This window comes from Lissotriton helveticus, chromosome 1_1 (assembly GCF_964261635.1).
Source record: "Lissotriton helveticus chromosome 1_1, aLisHel1.1, whole genome shotgun sequence".
Taxonomy (NCBI): domain Eukaryota; kingdom Metazoa; phylum Chordata; class Amphibia; order Caudata; family Salamandridae; genus Lissotriton; species Lissotriton helveticus.
This window is the reverse complement of record NC_136057.1, coordinates 1626413127-1626431513: the sequence shown is the minus strand read 5'-3', so window position 1 is coordinate 1626431513 and position 18387 is coordinate 1626413127. Positions and strand designations below refer to the sequence as shown.

At 48.5% G+C, this 18387-nt stretch overlaps 1 protein-coding gene across 1 annotated transcript in view; it reads left to right on the top strand.

The window, feature by feature from the left end:
- The window catches only part of LOC144829382 (gametocyte-specific factor 1-like), a 513976-nt gene that overhangs the window by 248711 nt on the left and 246878 nt on the right, over nt 1-18387 (top strand). The gene's annotated exons all lie outside the window — the stretch shown is intronic.

Here is an 18387-nt window from a genome sequence, read left to right as displayed (position 1 = left end):
TGTCCAAGTTCCTCAGAATCGCCGGTCTTTCCCTGTTGTCTTCGCCTTCTTCCCTGTCGACTTGACCCCTCCACCGGACGCCACCCTTCAAGCCAGTCGTGTGCTTCTTCCGGCGAATCAAAAAAACAAGTTTTCTTGTCTGCCACCACTCTGAGCCGTGCCGGAAAAAGCATAGAGTACGGCAGTTCGCGGGATCTCAACGTCTTTTTCACCTCAAGGAAGCTCCTGCGGCGCGCCGCCACTGCCGCCGTATAGTCAGGGAAGAAAGAGACCTCCGAATTTTGGATCCGTATAGGTGGGGCCACCCGCACTGTCTGGAGAACGGCGTCCCGGCCCCCGAAAATTAAATATGCCGCCAGTACCGGCCGCGGGGGGGGGGGCTCTGGGTCGTGGGCGCCCTCCTGGTACCCTGTGGGCCCGTTCCACAGAGAAAAAGTTTGATAGGCCTTTAGGTTGTAGCGTATTCTTTGAGGTCTTCAATGTAGAGGTCCATGGCAGGCCCCCCTTCCGATTCCGGAAGTCCAGTTATGCGAACGTTATTGTGGCGTGAGCGCCCTTCCTGTTCATCCAGCTTGTCCGCCATATGCTTATTGTCCTCCTCCAGTTGTGTTACCCTTTTAACCACGAGCGCAGTGTCCGTACTGAGAGATGCTGTCACTTGTTCCGCCTCAGTTACTCTGAGATGACATCTTTTGCAGATCTGCTCGTAGGAGCGTGACGTCTGTTGAAATTGTACCCACTGTGGTCTGTACCTGGTGTAGGGCCGCCATGACATCTTCCAGTGTTATTTTGGGGCCTCCCTCTCCCTCCGTGCCTTTAGTACCGGCCCCTTTCTGATCCGGCATTGGGGGAAAGTCCTTATCATATGCAAACTTATCAAGTTTGCCTTGTTGGGTCACGCGGGTGCCTCTGCCACTCATCGTGAAAGAAACAGCTTTTCCAGTGCCTTACAACACTGCCACTGACGTAGTGTATGCCGTCGGCGACCCAAGCACCCTGTAATGTTGGATGGTAGTCCTTCCTTTTCCACCTACGGGGGTGTCTCCTGCTGCCGTACACACCAGACCCTCAGGAGTGGAAATAGAACTTTTTAAGTGTAGACATACTTCAGGAAGGTCAGGTCTAGCTAATGATTTGTTAAAATGTTTTCCAGCTTATATAGTAGGCTATTTTGGACAATTGCTTTAAGTTCTATTTAAACGTCAAAATATTAAGAACCTGAAAAAATATTCCAGGAACTGCTGCTCACGGATACGCTCATGGTATCTGTTCAAGACGGGCTGCATCGCTACGACTAACAGGCCTTAAACCAGAAGTGCAGCGAAAAATTACTAACTTGCCATTTTTTTAATTTATTTATTTTTTAACTTGTTTTTATTGTGTTGAACATGGAAGGCGACAAAACATACAGTGGCAGTATCTTAGACATATGCAGTGCAATGACAGTCAGGTCCACATCGGTATAGCATCTGTAAAGTAATAGCGCATTCATCAGGTCAAAAAAAAGAGATCGCATAACATTCAGACATGGAAGTGGAGCTCTCAATCTGAAAGTTCCTCATCCGCGTCGAGCCGTGGGGGCTCACATATATCCCCCCTGAACTTGTTCCATGCACCCCAGATTTGCTCCCACTTCCCAGGGCACCCCCGATGGACAAACACCGCTTTCTCGGCCACCATCGCTTCATCCATGTCTCTACACCAGTCCTTCAACGTAGGTAGCACATCAGAGCCCCACAATCTAGCTATGTTGCGTTTTGCCATCATCATACCCAGCATGGTCCAGTCCAGCTGACGATGGGTTAAGTCCGTTGCTTCCCATATATTTAACAGGCAGTGCCGAGGATCGGGCAGCAGGGAAACAGTTGTGGTTTGGGAAATGGTGCGCATCACAGCAGCCCAGTACATTGCCACCCGACCACAGTCCCATATAGTATGATAGAATGTCCCCCTTTCCCCGCATCCACGGAGACAGTACTCATGAGAAGCCTTTCCTATTTTGTAAAGGACTTGTCTGGTGTAATATGTGCGGTGTAATATTTTCAGTTGGACTAGTTTAAGCCTGGAGGGGATAGCTGTCTCACGCGGTGAGGAAAGGGCCTCCTGCCATTCTTAATCGTCAAATTCACCGACGTGTCTCGACCAACACAATCGCAACTTAGATAGCATGTCAGGGAGGTTGTTAACCAACTTTCGGTATGTGAAGGATGCTGCTTTGCACGACATGTGTTCTGTCAACAAGCTGTCTTCAAGAGGGGTGGATTCCTGCAGGTCCGTCCCCGCCGGGACGGCTGCCTGCAGTGCATGTCGGATTTGTATATACCTATAGCGCTCAGTGTGCCATATCATAATTGGTTTGCAGGAATGAAAAGTCAACTACCTTGCGTTTTTTCCAAAAGTCTCCCACCACTGAGATGCCTATGTTGTCCCAGGCCTGGAACCCCTTACTGTTGGGCAGGAAACCCAGCCTATGTGAGTCCCACAAGGGTGTCATTTGCGTGATAACAGAGCACTGAAGGCGCCTATGCGCTTTGTACCAGAGTTGAACCGTGTGACGTGTTGGACCCAGTAGGTCTGACTACACGCCACGGCTGAAGAGGTTCCTCAACAGACCTCTAGATTCCAAACATTGTCTGTCCGCTAAATATGCGGGCTCAGTCTGCGGGGCATGTAGCCAGTAGTTAATTTGTTTGAGGTGGGCCGCCCAGTAGTAAAATTCGATATTAGGGAGTGCTATACCCCCGTCGTACCAGTCTTTCACCAGCTTGCATTGCGCAATCCGTGCCGGCTTCCCATCCCACAGCAGGGCAGAAACCGCCGCTGAGATCGACGTAAAGTAGGAGGGGTGGACCGGGAACGGTGTATTTTCGAGGAGATATAGGAAGCGGGGGAGTGACACCATTTTGAATAGCGCAGCCTTGCCCAGGAGAGTGAGAGGAAGGGAGTGCCACACCTTCACATCCCGTTTGAACCGGTCCAGTGGGGCATTCAAATTCAGGGCGTAGAACTCGTCTGGGTCCGATGACACATAAACACCCAGATATTTAAAAGCCGCCTCGGTGTAATGTAAAGGGCAGCTCGCAGCTCGCAGAGGTGGGAGGCCGGCGAGAACGAACAGGACAGATTTAGTCCAGTTAATCCTATAGCCCGACACTCTCCCAAATTTTTCGCAGACATTAAGGAGTTCCAGAATTGACTTTTTGGGGGAGGTAAAGAAGGATATCGTCTGCGTATAGGGATATGCGATCTTCCCATACAGGCGACCACCTGATACCCTTGATGGATGGCTCCCACCGGATCCAGATTGCCAACGGCTCAAGGATAAGCGTAAATAGTAAGGGGGATAACGGACATCCCTGCCTTGTCCCGCGGCCAAGTGGGAAGTCTCTAGAGATGTGACCATTAGCTACTATCTGGGCCAAGGGTTTGGTATAGAGGAGACGAATCCAGGCGCAGAACTTGGGGCCGAAGCCCATGTGTTGGAGCACCGCGAACAGATATGGCCATTCCACGGTGTCAAATGCCATAGTGGCGTCAAGGGAAAGGAGAACGGCAGGTTCCTGTATGTGCTCCCGGCGGGCCAGCACTGCCTGCAGACGGCGCAAGTTGTGTGATGTGCTACGGTGTGGCATCAAGCCAGACTGGTCTGGGTGCACCAGAGTGTTAAGGTGGGGGGGCCAGCCTCAGCGCCAGTAATTTGGCGAGGATCTTCGGTTCCGCATTTATTAAGGAGATAGGGCGATAGGAGGCACAGGACACCACCGGTTTGCCAGGTTTATGGATCGGGATAATCGTGGCGAGGCGCTGGTCTCTAGGTAGTTCCCCAGCTTCGAGACTATCAGAAAACATATTTAGGAGGTAGGGGGCCGTTGTTTGAACCGTGCTCTTATACAGTTCCACTGGGAGTCCATTGGGGCCCAGTGCCTTACCAGACGCCAGCGCATAGGTTGCCTCCTGTATTTCTTCCGTGGTGACGTCTGCCTCAAGTAGAAGCGCTGCTTCTGGAGAGAGGCGAGGGATTGTCAGATCTTTAATATAATCGTATGCCTCTTCTACCGAGTAGGGCGCTTGGGGGGTGTATGTTTTTTCAAAATGGTCAGCCAATATGTCGGCTCTAGCACCAGGATACGAGGTTGTGTTTCCCTCGGGAGACATCAGCTGCGCAATGACTACCTGCTTTTTCCTTCTTGTCCAGCCATGCCAACATCTTCCCGGCCTTGTCCCCCAGTTCATAAACCCTGTGACGGGTCGTCTGTAGAGTATGTTGAACCGTTTACTTCCGATATGTCAACCATTCGGTACGCCGTAGCCGGACTGCTTGAGCGGTCCTCAGGGACGGGTTAGTCTCCTGCTCCCGAATTGCAGTATTAAGAGCCTCCTCGAGAGTGTTAAGTTCCTGTCGTTGCGTTTGCTTATGGCCGGCAATGGAGGCAATCGCCTGCCCACGCAGGACTGTTTTGTAGGCCTCCCACAGGGTGCTGCGGGAGTCTACTGAGCCAGAATTTTCCTGGAAGTATTGTTTGGTGGTGTTGGTCAGAGCTTTCACCAGAGGGGCATTCTGCAGATAGCCCCCATGAATAGGGAAGATGCGGCGCCTATGGGTACGGTGGTTTGTATATGTGAGTCGTAATGGGGAGTGATTGGAGATTCCCCTGGGGCGAATGTCCACCTCCTCAATGCCTTGTAGTCCATCTGCAGACATAAAGACATAATCTATCCGCGAGAGACAAGCATGGGTCGCTGAATAGTAGGTGTACTGTTTATCCTGCGGGTGTTTGTGTCTCCAGCAGTCTGTAAGCCCCAGGGCGTCTAGCAGTCCGAGGAGTCGCCCACCTCCCCGTACTGTTGTTGTGTGTGGATGCCTATCAAACTCATGGTCTACAACGTCATTAAAGTCGCCCCCTATCACCAACGTCGCCGCCGGCAAAGCCAAGAGGAATGTCGTGAGGGCAGTGTGTGCTGTAGCATGCAAGCCCGGAGGGATATATACTGACACAAAGTTGAACAGACGACCCTCCCATTGAACCGTCACCGCCGCGAAGCGGCGCTGATCATCTATCCGCGTCTGTTGGCACACCAGCGGGAAGTTCTTCCTTATAAGGATCCCTGTCCCCCTAGAACCCGAGGAGAAGTCTGCATGAGCAATGAACTTGTACCCCCATCTATCCATTGCCTTAGATGCCGAGCCCACCAGATGTGTTTCCTGCAGTAGGACTACTGCTGGATTGCAACGCTTCAAGTATTGCAGCACAAGGCCACGTTTGACCCTGTCCCCCAATCCTCGGACATTCCATGTGAGGACTGTCAAGGCCGACTGGTGGGAGGGTTGTGTCATACGAGTCTCAGGTGTACCTGTCACGTGTGTAGCCATCTACCGGTGTGTGTGTAGTGATGTGAAGATCAATAAGGGACCAAACCTGTGATGCACCCGCATTAAACATGTCGCCTTCATTACCATACAAAAAAACAAAAGTAACACCAAAAAACAACCCTTCCACCCTGTGTCCCACCCACCCTCCCCGCCTCCCTGCTAGACGGACCTTCAGTACTTTCAAAAAACGTGTCAAGCCCTACCCTGTTCGACACACATAGCCGTACAACTACCCCCCCCCCCCGTACCACCCCCCTCCCTGCCTCCCTGCTTAACGGACCCAGAACTGTCCGCCCCCCCAACTTAGCAGAGTGCTTTACCCTTCCCGTCAACAATGTACTTGCTTGCTGGGGTGGAGCGGACCCGGAGCAGGCGGCTCCCCTGCCCTCTTCGGGGTCCCCCAGGCCAGTATCCAAGCGTGAGCCCTCCGATCAATTTGTCATTTAGGAACACACCAGGGTGTATTTGTGCCTCAAGCATCTGCGTCCTTTTCCACTTCAGAAAGGACCTGAGTTGGCGATTTGACCGTCCCATCTCTGCCCGATGTCTGTGATCCTGTGCGGCTGTCTCCCCGTTGGTGCCCGGTATTCCTGTTGGATCGGCGGGGCTGCCCCGCCTGTCTCCATCCATCCAGTCGCGGGCAGCCTGCGGTTTGTCGAAGAACCACACTTAGTTGTCTGCTACGACTCGCAGTCGGGCCGGGTACAGCATAGAGTAAGTCGGATCCCGTGCTCTCAGCTCCTTCTTTACTTCAAAGAAAGTTCTCCTCCGACGCAAGACCTCTGCAGTGTAGTCCGGGAAAAAGGCAAGCGCCGAGTTCTGAATTTGGATCGGCGTCGCTACCCTCTCCGCTTGTAGAATGGCGTCACGATCTCGAAAGTTAAAGAGTCTCGCCAACACCGGTCTGGGGGGGGGCCCTGGTTTGGGCTGTCCGCCGGGGACTATGTGCGCCCTTTCCACCGAGAAGAACTGCGAGAGTCCCTGTGGTTGCAGCTGCGTCTTTATCAGTTCTTCAACATAGAGATCCATGGCACGGGTTCCCTCCGATTCCGGAACCCCAAGGATCCGCACGTTCCTTCTTGAGCGCCCTTCCTGATCGTCCAGTTTTTCCCTGAGTGTTTTATTTTCGGCCACTACACGCTCCATCGCTATTTGTAGTTCTGAGACATCCTCCACCAAGGATTTCGTGACCACCTCGACCTGTTTCACTCTTTCTGCCATTTTGTGAAAGTCTGCACGCAGCAGCGTGACCTCCGTGGCCGTGGACCCTACCGTTGCTTGCACCTGGGCCAGAGCTCTCATCACGTCCTCAAGCGTTGCTTTCTTCGGCCCTTCCACCTCCTGCGTTTTACCAGTGGACGTACGTGATTCCGTTGGCTGAGAGTTGTGGTTGTCGAATGCATATTTATCCAGCCTGGATTGTGTAGAGCTGTTTTTTGATCCTCTGCCCGCCATATTGCCTATGGGGAGTGGTTCTTCGCCGTTGCCTTTCTTACGTGTTCCCGGTTGTGCCTATCTTAAGCTATTCCTGTGTAGCGCTATTTCCTTGGCGCTCTGTCTCCTGTCTGATTTGCAGTAATCCGGACTCCCTACTGTATGGTGCGCTATTGTGGGTGGCCGAGGCCGCAGGGTTTGCTCACCCGGTAGTTGCGCCCGCGACCTTCTACATGCACTCAATAAAGGCCCCCGGGTCATCGCCTGCCGCCTGTGTGTCGTTGGTGCTGCCGTCACGCTGGGCTATCCTCCTCCGCCCACCTTGAGTGCAGGTCCACCAGCTTTGTCCGGTCGTCTGCTCCTCTCTCTAATCTGCGTAGGGCCCCTGCCACGCTTCTTACAGCGAGTCCAATATCCGCCTGTATGTGACAGTCAGCCCCACACGTGTTACTCAGATGCAGGATCAGTACAGTGATGACATTTGATAGCGCCGGTGCAGCGCGGGCAGATTGAGGAAGCCGGGCCTTCACTTGCCGGTCAGTGGCATAACGAATACAACGCTGGCTAGTGGAGCTAACTGGGCTCCTGCGTGCCTACCATTAGTGCAGGGAGAATTCGGCCCGGTGCGGGCTAATGGAGCCAACAGGACCCCCCACGCCGTTTATTGGTGTTGCGTGTTTCTTGTGGCCGAACTAGAGTTACTAAAACCTTGTTCAAAGGTATAATAGGGGGCCACTGCCACCAGAGAGTGCACTGCGTGTGAGGGTCAGGCTACTAGGCGTCTAGGTCCGGCCAGGAGCATCATTCAATTCACCAGTTCCCACTCTGCCGGAGCCAGGTGCCCAATTTTATTCCAAGGTGCCGCTGTCATGAAAAGCAGTGGCGGACTGGCTGCTGGACATTCTGCCTCCTGGACGGGAGCTTACCGGCCTCGTACGTGACACTGCAGGGAGGCGAGCTTGAGTGCGTATCACTGCATCCGCTCACCCGACGCAGTTTCTGGCACTCCCCAGCCTCGTCTGTTGCCCCCACTGCGTCTGCTGTTAATCGTTTGTTGCCGGTCGCTGCTCATGCGGGGCGAAGACGTGTTCCGGTGCGGAGCACCGCCGTCAGTTAATGTCGGTCTCCACCAGCGCGGACTTCCGGCCCCAGTCCGCCGCCACCACCGCACTTCCGCCAGGCTTATGTACTTGCTGTGGCTCGATGATGTTCGCTGCTGCAGGCGCACAGGAATCGGAGCCCGTAACTCATCACCCCGGTGTCCGATTACTCTCAGAATGCCGTCGGTCGGACTCCGCCCAGTCCTAGACCCGGTGTTCCCCTTCTCGAGGCATCAATTTTGCGGATAAGTGTACGGATTGTCGCGGGAAGGCCTCCTCACCCCCGGAGCTCCTCAACTAAGCTGCCGCCATGTTCGGCTGCTAGCCACGCCCCCCAACTTGCCATTTAATGGTTCTTCTCTCTTCGGTCCTCATGCGGACGAGTAGATGACAAAAATGAAGGCGGAATTGGACACAGTTAAGGCGGTGGGTATCGAAAAGAAGAAAGATTTTCGCAAACGTTTTCGTCACAATGATAAACGTCAATTCCAACAGAAAGGTCAATCGAACCAGTGGTCGTTGCAAGGGCAACAGCAGCAGCAAAGGTCTCATTTCCAACAGACGCCCAGGGAGAGGAAGAGGCAACAATAGAAAACAGCCTCTACTTCAAACCAACCAGCGAAACAATGAGCAGTTGCTTCCTCTAAACGTGTTGACCACTCCGGTAGGAGGAAGTATCGTTGGTTTTCTGGAGGAATGGAGCAAGATAACAAAGACAAGTGGGTGCTAAATATTGTAGAAAATGGTTATCTGCTACGTTTCAAGACTCTTCCTCCTTCCATACCACCGAGGGCTCTCGGATCGTGTCATCCCATACTTTTAAAGGAGGTACGAAGTCTTCTGGAAAAAGAAGCCATAGAACATGTCCCAATCAATCAGAAGTGCCAGGGGATATACTCGTGTTACTTCCTGGTCGAGAAAAAGGGTCCCTCTGTGGAGTACAGGCCTATTCTGGATCTTCGCATCTTAAACAAATACATAAGAAAGGAAAAGTTCCAGATGCTGGCTCTACACCAGATCTTTCCACATTTGCATCAAGGAGACTTGATGTGCTCCATAGATTTGCAGGACGCTTATTTCCACATTCTAGTGTCCAGGAAGCATCGAAAGTTTCTCAGTTTTCAAGTGGTTCGGCATCATTATCAGTTCCGTGTTCTGCCATTTGGACTCTAGTCCGCACCAAGAACGTTTTCAAAGTGCATGGCAGTGGTAACAGATTGTCTACGCAAACGAGGAATTTTCATTTACCCATACCTCGACGACTGGCTTCTGAAGAGTTCCACTCCAGCTCTTCTTCAGTCGCATCTGTCTGTCACTCTTCACATTCTGAACAACCTGGGTCTTCGACTCAGTTAAAAGAAATCAATTCTCAACCTCACTCAGAACATTCACTATTTGGGATCGTCCCTGGACACCGTGGAAGGAAACGTGTGTCCTTCGTGTAGGAGAGTAGGATCTGCTTCCTATGGTCACCCCCACTTTTTGCTTTTGCTTTACTGGTTTTCGACTTAGATGTGGCTGTGGGCCTGCTAATCAGACCCACAGCCCAGATGCACTCTCTCTAAATTCACACCATGTACTCTAGGTACATCCACAATTGGGAATTGGTTCACCTTGTCAGCCCCTGTAGAAGTGTACCCTAGGTACTCGGGGCATAGGTGTAACCAAGGCCAACCAGGGGCTGCAGCATGTATTATGCCACCCCTGGCTGGCCACTCAAACTGACACAACTGGCTGATCACTCAGCTGAGGCAAGGTTGTGTAATCACCCCTTGCTTAGGTATAGTATTCCTATATCTACCCTTATATATAGACAGACAGTAACCTATAAGTCACTCCTATGGCAGGCCTTAACAATCCTGGAGGCAGAGCGCTTGGTTATGTGTGAGATGGTGCTCTAGCATGAGCTGAGCCTGTCTGCAGCTTTCGGAACCATGTCCGTATAGCTGTTCTACGATATTGCCATACCATATACTCTTAAGTGCATTATGAACCTGGCGGTTAAATGCTAACTTTGGTTTGGCTTTATCCAAACATGTCGTGTAAGGTGTCATACGCTTTGGAATACTACCCTCTCGCTAATTCTGGAGACGGGGGTAGCATTCCACCCTTCTAGAGGGAGAAGACATGTTGTTGCTGACTATCCCGGTTAAAGCCCCAGCGTCACAAAATGGATGCTGCTGCCACAGACACAAGTCTGACCTCCTGGTGCTGGGAGTCCTTCCAGTCACGGAGGTTTGGACAATAGGTTTCCTGCCTGGAGAGGTGCGAGTACCACCCCAGACAGGACTTTGTGTATTAGGACAGGGAGGGCTGAATAGAATGAGACACTGCCTGGGGCACACTAGGTGCTCCATGCATACCCCAGTTCAAACTGGTTGCTGGGGCACTCCAGCCCCAGCTCTGGCGTGAAACTGGACAAAGGAAAGGGGGTGTAACCACCCCCTTTCCTGGTCCCACCCATAGGAGGGACCTAGAAAGTAATCCAGCCCCTTTTAGTTGTATTCAGGTAGGAGCTGAGTCCTGAGACTTTAGATTAATCCTGGAATCGAAACTTGACACGGAACTCTGGACCTTTGACGTTCTGCTAAAGACTGAAGAATCATCCTTGTGGCCAAAGAGTGACCACCATGGGCAACCAGGCACCATCCAGCAAAGCAACGGCTTACTTTGTCGACGCTCCCGCCAGGACCCGAGCACAGAGCCTGACAAGACCCAGACTTCCAGACCTCTCTGACCCTCTCTTAACGTCTGCAGCATTTGTAACAAATAAATGTCTTTGATGCAGTAGATGAGAACAGAAATGATTTATTGAAGATATGTTCCAGATCAAGTTGATAGTACAGGAGTATATAAGTCCAATTGTGAAACCCCACCAGGAGCAGATGGATACATGCTCAGCCTAAGATGTAACTGACTCTGCCTTTCAAGCATTCACAACTAGAACACTCTGTGACATCATAGGTGCATGCTGAGCAAGTAATAACAGACAGGGAAGATGGACAAACAGGATGTAACACATTTTCCCCCTTGACACAATAAAACAAAATAAGAAAACCAGAGAGAGAAGAAAAGTAGATAAAAAGAATATACAGCACATACACAGTAAATGTTACTGGTAAAGTAAAAGGAGATAAAAACATCAAATAGTGAACACAAGAAAGAAACACAAGATACAAAATCCGCAAGAATAGAAAAGAATGGATTTGATAAATTAAATGTGAATTTCTCTAAAACATTAGAGCATATAAATAATTCATATCAATGAGCAATCACGGCTCTTTAACACACCCAACAATTTGAACACCTCTAAACCTTAGATCACTTTGTGGTTCAATCAATAGATAAAAGATAGCGAACACGAGTGGATCTACAAATGAGCAACCTGCGGCTCTCTAAACATAAAATATAGCGAACCCCTGTGGTTCTACAATTGAGCAACTTGTTGCTCTCTAAACATAAAAGATAGCGAACCCCTGTGGTTCTACAATTGAGCAACCCACGGCTCTCTAAACATAAAATATAGCGAACCCCTGTGGTTCTACAATTGAGCAACTTGTTGTCCTCGAAACATCAAACTATGTGAACACCTCTAAAATACTAGAGCACATACGTGGTACGTAATTCAACCAAGCATTTAAAGTTTTTGAAAACATCACCATTTCTAAACATGGTTCATCCTCAGATGCAAACCGTAAAAACATAAACATCAATTGCAACTCTATAAAATCAAATTGAAAGAAAGGAGCACCTCAAAATTGAGCACAAATGTGGCTGTCAAAATGCAAATTCAATACATCCCAAAGCATGAACATTTGAATGAATGTCACTGCAAACAAACATCAGAACAAACTTGCAATCAATAGACTGAATGAGATAAAACTGAGCACCTCAACCTAAGTTGAGCATATGTATGGCTCACTCCAATAAAGAAACTAACTCACCTGAAATTTGAATTTGAAACAATTGAGCACCTCAACCTAAGTTGAGCATAAAATGTCTCACTCCATTAAAGAAACTAACTCTCCTGAAATTTGAATTTAAAACAACCGAGCACCTCAACCTTAGTTGAGCATAAAAATGGCTCACTCCGATAAACGAAACTAAGTAATAACTCACCACCTCCAGTACCAATACGCAGCAAATATATGAAACACATGAACATGGTAAAAATCACAACATAAATGTACATGCACATTCTTTTCCACAAAGCACATTTCAAACTGCACCATTTAAAAAATTACAATAAAATGAATAAACAAACTCCGGTGAGCGATCTCTCACCCAAGTTCCTTCTCACAATGGCCTTCTTCAAACAAAGTCATGCATAGTCATTTGATGTTCATGGTAACACGAGAGTTAAATCACTGGAGAACTCCCAAACAGACGAAAATTCATGAATGGGTTGTCTGTTGACTTTTCCTTTTTACCTTTACATATGCGTGCTTAAAAATATTGGCCCAGAGTTCTTCGATAAAGTGCACAAAGTTAGTAAGCCTCACACCAGGACTCTGTACTTCAACCGCGGAATCTTCAAAAGCTCCGATGACTCTTAGGGCAAATGGCTGCCGATGATGTAATGACGCTACGTTGCGTCGCGTAAGTCGATCTGCGCACGCAACCTTGATGACATCAGCTGCTCCCCTTTACAGGAAGACGACGGAGAGCTCAGCGTTGTCAAGGTGATGAGGTTGCCACGCTGTGAAATCATTGTAAGTGCACGAGACAGTCGTTTTTTTTTCTTTTCAAACATTGCTTCAAGAGTTGAAAAATCACCGTGAGGGACCAAAATGCGGCTTCGAAATACCGCCATTGTCGCGCCTTCAAAATAAAACTGCATGTCCTTTTCAGATGTGCTCCATTTATAAATGCAAGCGTTTCTCTCGCAGGGCCCAACACAAAATAAAACAGTATCTCTTTTTTCATGCTGCACATTCAGCTCCCATAAATAACGGCAGACACGTCTTCTTCTTTAAATTTGAAACACATCCAAGTGGATTAAAGTATGCTAGTAGTCACACCGGACAAGCATTGGAGTGAGCATAGTTTTTCATAAACTACTTCTCTCAAAATGGCACACAGAATGCTTGATTTTGCACATATCCCCACACGAATAACGGTGCCTTGCTATGCTAACAATGTTATTAGTCTGTGTTCTTAAACTTGTGACAGTTTCTGACAGTTTCTGACAGCAGTTGAAACTCTGCACTCAGTTTGTCTTGCTCTGCCTTTCATTAACAGTTAACACACAGCCTTTTTAAATATGACAGACATCAACGATAAGTTCTCAGGTCAATAATGTCCCAATTATGCAATTACTCCAACACCCTGGGGAAACAGGCTGTCCAGATAATAAAGGACACTGGTGGGGTTAACTCAAATTCTTAGTTGCAGTAATCCAGTCTTTTCTTCACGCATAGCATAGGCTCTGTACCTCGTCGCCAAATTTGTAACAAATAAATGTCCTTGATGCAGTAGATGAGAACAGAAATGATTTATTGAAGATATGTTCCAGATCAAGTTGATAGTACAGGAGTATGTAAGTCCAATTGTGAAACCCCACCAGGAGCAGATGGATACATGCTCAGCCTAAGATGTAACTGACTCTGCCTTTCAAGCATTCACAACTAGAACACTCTGTGACATCATAGATGCATGCTGAGCAAGTAATAACAGACCGGGAAGATGGACAAACAGGATGTAACAGCATAGCTGAGATCCGTGGAGGCGAAGAGACACGTGGGACCGGACATCTTGAAAATCCTGCAACTTGCTAACTGTGCAGCTCCTGAGGTATCCTCGAAGCTGTGCACTGGGGATTGAGAAGCCCTGAATCCGAGCTCCACCTGCACCGAAGATCAGCCCTCCACACTCCTAGAGTTCTGCGTGGGGCCCTTCTGCTTGTGTTCTGCTCGACGCGTTGTCCGGTTGCTGGCCCTTTGGCTAGTAGACTCTGTGACAATCCTTTTGAACCAACTCGCTGGTCTGGTTGCTCCAGACTGGCCCTTGCCTCCCTGCAAAGGTGAGGCACCTCAGACCTTGCTGGTCTGCATCAGAAGCCTTCTTTGAATCCTGCGTGGGATAGCTTTGCCAAGGCTTTTTGACTCCAATCCGGCAGTCGACCCCTCCATCTGCGAGAACCTTCGTGGGACAGCTCCTCTCCAGCACCTGGTCGTCCTCGACGCCTCCTGGTCCGCGTGGCTGAAGAGACCAGCTTCACGACAGCACCCAATTGCTCCTCGACGTCGCCTGGTTCCACCCGGTCACTGGCTAGTGACCCAGACCCTGTCCCCTCTGCTTTCAGGTCCTCTTCATCCTCGATCCACCCTTGGATCCACCCGGAAATCTTCCTCCTGGTCGCCTGCAGCATCTTTCTTAACAGGATCCATAGGCTTCAACGGTGAAACCCGACACATCTTCACACCTATGCACCTGCTTCCTGTGGGTGAGGTAACGCGAGTACTTCGGTGCTCCTAAGGGTATTGACTATCCAAGTGTCTAGGTTTTTAGTTGTTTCCTCCTAGCTAAACCTGAAGTGTCCTAAATCCTCCTTTTTCTAACTTCTAAGTTCCCATTGACTTAACATTGACTGTCGCGTGTGTGTAAAGACACTGCAAGCGCGCCGCCTGTGGGCCTGCCACTTCTAAACTAAGGTTCAGATAGTGTAGCCCCAGCGATGCCCTAGGCCTTTCCTTTTCTGTGACGTGGTACTTGTACCACTTTCTTAATATATGGTTTGCTTCTCCCCTAGGGCCTATCTGTAAATTGTGCAACTTAAAGTATTCTGACTAAGTAACTCGTTATGTGCTTTGGCCTCTGATCTCATAAAGAGCTCAGAGGAGTGTGTTAGTAAATAAATACATATATATTTTATATATATCCTGTGTGGTGTCCTTTCATTTGATATTCAAGGGGTTACATATGGTAAAACAGCTGAGATTGGCCTGCAACCGGCTGGATGAGCTCTATTCCCTTTTTTTTTTTTAATATGCCAGGGCAATTACCGACTTTAGCCATGAGTTAGGATTTGACTGCAGGCTACCACATTCAAGTGTTGGGTAATAATAGCGGCTCAGATGTCCACATGAGCTTTGTAAAGGTCTCCGAGAACTCAATCCGGCCAGGGGCTTTTCCAGATTACAAGGCCTCAATAATATTCCAGTTTTGGAGGGTTAGCCCTCCTACTATGATGAACAGGGCAGGAGGATACATTGTTCTTTTGTAAATAGACAAAAAATGACATACATAGGCTTGGGAAGGGATACTGAGAGTCCATTTGGGCTGGGTGTCTGTCTGTGTGAAATAAGGGTGGTTTCGCCACCCTCCAGAATTCTGCGCTGTCTCGAAGCGAATGTTCAGCAGGTAGGGCCTCCCATTTAAGCTCAGCATTGCATTCCTTACATGTGTCTGTGTGCACACACCTAGCCTCCCTCTCTGCAGTTACACACCCTTGCTTCTGATGAAGGGCAGCCAACAAGGCCTTGTGGGGATTATTACACTTCTTATCGTACCACTTAAGTCCTAAAATGGCAGACCCTCAACCCTTTCTAGTAAAGGTCAACTGAATTTCTATGCCGATAAGCTCAAGAGTCGTGCATGTTATGATCTGAGCTCTCTAGCTGTAAACAGATTAAAAAAATTACCTGGCAGTATGTTACCAGATTTTTAAAGAATGATTCTGGGATTATTTTAGCCTATCATAGTCTTCTGCCCTTTTCCTTTCGGATAATTGGCTACTTATTTAAATGGGGCTTTTTGATGACTGACATGTCTATTCTGAACTCAGCACATATTGGTTTTTGATCACTACATGCTCTCCACTGAGTTAAAAATTCTTTAAGGGATCCAAACAGACAGGCTGACACAATAATCTAATCGCGCGTGGTACTATGATTCTGCCCTTGACGGTAGGTAATACGCATCTGAGAATAACTCATCCCTGCATAACAAATTCAGAGTGTACATTATTGAAGTAAAAACAGTGTATACATTCTAAAAAGTTAATCAACTCAGTAGTAGTAGTTTCATTTGATGACAGAATTGTAAACTTTAATAACTAACAACTTCTAGTTTTTATCAAAGGTAAACACACATAAAATGTAAGGTGAATCCATATGAACAAACTCCATGCTGCATCCTAGACCCAATTAAGCAAAGGCCATGAAGCCCCCATTCTGTTTACCATGAAGCGAGGTCTCCGCATTCATGAAAAAGGCAGCGTAACTGTCCAAACTCAGATCGTCTGTAGCATTCCAAGTCTCTTATCAGGAAATGATTTCATAGGATTCAAAATAGACTTCTCTTGCTCATCATTCAAAACATGAATCACCCCTTCAACATTCCAGCCCAGAATAGCAAGTAGCCCCCGGACGATGGACATACCTTTGCCCTTCCTGGTGACAAATATGAGCTGGCTGTGTGTCAGTCTTGCTCATCTAGATGTGCTAGAGGTGCTAATCCATTATTTAGCTGAAGATCATTGCTGGACCCTTTACATGTCACCAAGGAGCACCCACTCAACAAAGGTTGACTAGAAAGGTGCCTAATGCACTGCGGAGTGTAAAAGCAGTCCAGGGGTTAAAGTAGGATATCAGAACTTATGGACCGATTTGGCCTTGTGGTAAAATGTATTTGTTCCACTAACCGGGGGTTTGTAAAATGGACCACGATTTTCGTTGTAGGGGTGTCCGCTATCCACCCTACACTGCACCCCTTAACCGCATGTGCGCTAGCGGTTTTCCCGCTGCGCACTGCGTTTTTTAAAAAGCCGCGTTAAATGACGAGCTGAGCTCGTCATGAGCGTGCGAGCGGCGCAACTCATGACGAGCTCAGCTCGTCATGAGCGCGGAAGGGGTTAATGATTTCGTAGTACAGGGAAGAAGCTGAAAAGTTCGGCCGTTTCGAGAGCCAGTGAGTTACCTCGTTTTTAATCAGACTATAGCTCATCTTTTCTTTCTCAAATAGGGGGAAGTTAGCTAATACAAGAACATAGGGCGTTGAGGACGGGGGTAGTTCTATCACGTTTCTCAATGATGTTGACCCATTCTAGTCAGTGCTGTAAATCTGACCAGGGGTATTAAAAGAATTGTGATTGGCCTGCACTGCTCATGGGACAGTAGCTAGGGGCGATAAGGGGACGGATAGGGAAGCTATTTTGTAAAATGTTCCCTTAGCTGGTAGGTTATTAGAGGATCAGGCACACCCCATAGCACAATGTAAAGGGACAGCTTAACTATCCCAGGCAGCTGACCCTGGATGGGGATTTGGAAAATGTGGTATGGAGAAGTTTGTGATTAAGAATCTTGGTGGAATCACAGAGACTTGTCCAGGGTGCGTAACATATGCTCCAGGGTTTTGACAGTACTAACTAGATAACTCTGCCCTCCCTCCATTTTTGTAGTTTATCCTCCAGACCAATTAGTCTGGCCTCAAGGGACTCAACGACCCTCAGGGTTCATGACCATGTCCTGCAGGGTGCTTACTTTGCCTGTGGAGCCTGCAGGTTCATAATCTGTGGCTATAGGCTTCTGAAATTTCCTTCCTGATTTACTCAGAGTGGGTGGCTGAATTGTGGAGATTGATATTTTTGACTTTTATTTTGACTTGTATCCAGCAAATGCAACCTGGGCAACTGCCAGAATACTGCCATTTGAGATACTGGGCTGCGGATGTGGCTTTAACGAAGATGACTCTACCGCGGGCCTTTTAGAGTTGGTGTGAGCTGAAGTCTCCATTTGAGGACACCATGACAGGGGTTTCACTAAATATAGAAGCTGAGAAGGAAGCCAGTTGGTCTTCCACCTGTGTGATTTCTTCCCACCATGCCCCCACAGCAACATTTAGGAAAGCCAGCATGTTATGGGTTCTGGGCAATTTATTGGAGGTGTTCACAATTGTCCCCGTTTCTCTTCTGCATATCAAGGCAGCAGTAGGAAACCAGCAGAAAGGAAAAAGATATCACTTGCCCCGAGGGCTGATAATAGAGAGGTGGCCATGCCCAACCTCTTCTGGCTGCGGTTGGGCGCAGAAAGATCCGCCCTTGGCCCACGCTTTGCCCGGGTGTGGCCCATACTGCTGGACTATTAATGTGCTTATGTAGGGCTTAAGGGCCCAGCTGCAGGTGAAGTACCTTGCAGGGCTCCTCCTCTTGCCCCGATGTTCACTTGGACGTTATTTTCCCCTGGTTCACACAAATTTTATGTTGACTTTGACTTTTAAGTTGGATAAAGAGATTTAGGTGGGTCTACTAAAGATCTCTAACACTCTTAAAAGAACTGCAATGCCAAATATAATAGATTGGTCAAAAAAGCTACTTCACTACATCACAGGAAGCCTACACATGCTTAAGTTCGAAACTTTATATCTGTGCCTAGTGATCCTGTGGTGTGCATCTCAATAATGCTGGTTTTTCTCTCTGTACCATAATGCCTTTTGGTGTGAACCATTACTTCGATCTTCTTTAGAAAAAAAGAATTAAAAAAA